The sequence below is a fragment of the Octopus bimaculoides genome, chromosome 5, assembly GCF_001194135.2.
Source record: "Octopus bimaculoides isolate UCB-OBI-ISO-001 chromosome 5, ASM119413v2, whole genome shotgun sequence".
In the NCBI taxonomy this organism is placed as follows: domain Eukaryota; kingdom Metazoa; phylum Mollusca; class Cephalopoda; order Octopoda; family Octopodidae; genus Octopus; species Octopus bimaculoides.
The window spans coordinates 61380215-61381772 of record NC_068985.1 but is presented as its reverse complement, the minus strand read 5'-3'; the positions used below and the strand labels follow the sequence as shown (position 1 = coordinate 61381772).

The 1558-nt window shown below is 30.9% G+C and overlaps 1 protein-coding gene across 1 annotated transcript in view; it reads right to left on the bottom strand.

Annotated features, from left to right (window-relative positions):
- Positions 1-195: 195 nt before the first annotated feature.
- Positions 196-1558, bottom strand: part of LOC128247800 (uncharacterized) — a 47885-nt gene continuing 46522 nt past the window's right edge. The window contains exon 2 of the mRNA XM_052967736.1: positions 196-1558. This exon is cut by the window's right edge and continues 189 nt beyond it. The gene's annotated coding sequence lies outside the window, so the exon portion shown is untranslated.

The window sequence follows — 1558 nt, the reverse complement described above, 5'->3', positions numbered from 1 at the left end:
AAGAAGAAGAAGAAGAAGAAGAAGAAGAAGAAGAAGAAGAAGAAGAAGAAGAAGAAGAAGAAGAAGAAGAAGAAGAAGAAGAAGAAGAAGAAGAAGAAGAAGAAGAAGAAGATTTTAATAGTAATGATTTACAATAGACACATGAATACACATATTTTGAAACAAATAAAATTTGGTTAAAAAAAACAGAAACACTTAGGTGCTTATTATTTTATTGACCCTGGATGAAATAAAAGTCAACAACAGTGAAATTTGAACTTACAATGTAGTAGGAAATGGAAAGAAAGTTTTCTGTAAGAAACTCAGTTGATTTTCGACAAATTATGGAAATGGGTCACTAGAGTATTGTATAAAACTTTAAATTCTTGTTTATATTTTTCTTGAGATATTGGTTGTTTTGCTCCAGATAAACCTTGATTAAGAAAATCTATGGACAAAGGGCACTCCAGCCCTCTCCATCCCATCTTTTCAGGCAGTACGTCCATGATTACATTGACAACTGTATCCTTTTTAATATGTGTTGTGTGTGATTTTAGGGAAAATTAGTTGATCTTTTTAGCAGTTCAAACAACTATGTAGAGGCTTTTCCTGAAAGCCTTTTGGATTTATTGGAGAGAAGAAAAAGGAAGATTTGATGTATCCACAGTAGTTAAATGAAATATATCATTTGAAAACTAAAATCAAATCACACAGCTTGATAATATTCCTTTCCTACAACTAAATCTATCCAATATTATCTATAAATTCTATCTAATATTGTTTATTATATCTTGTCTTGATTAACAGAAGAAAGTATTTTTCTCCTGACGAAAGTGACTTCAAACTTTATGTTGTTATTTTTTCCCTGACTTCACATATTATACAACTTCATAAAATGCACAAACACACACAACACAGTTAGTTGTTAAGAAAAACTCAAACTTTCTGCTCCTTATTGAAAAAGAATAAGCCTGTAAGGATCAACTTTTATTCTACTGAATGATCCTTGAAATATATACTTTATATTGTCACCAATGTACAATAAGATCTTATTACTGTAAATCACCTAGCAATGTCTTTCATTCTTAGATCTTTTCAAGTATCCAAAATTCCTTAAGTCATCCCCAAATTGCTAGATGCCAGTATGTGTTTATGACAAAGTTGCCTTTAATCTTAACGTAGGAATCTCTTTATATAACATTGCATTTCCTATATAATTTCTTTAACCATATCATTTAGCTTGGTTCTCACACCACATTCATCTACCTTTGATCTCACTAGATTTGAAGTTAAAATCTTTTTCTAGGCCCATCACTTTTCTGTTGCTTAGTAAGGGTTTGAAATCCTATCAAGAAATAAGTCTATGAGTTCAAGGGTTTGCTATCAACAGCCAAAAAAGGTTTAGTGAAGCCATTAAATTGTACTTTGATCTTTAATAAACATGCAAAAATCACATTTACATGATAGATTCTTCACTGGCATCAGTGTCACCCTAGTCTAATTTCTTTATGCTTGTCTCAGCTTTCATTGTGTTGTTAGTGCAATGTATCACTAACTTCAAATGGGACTGAATATGGTT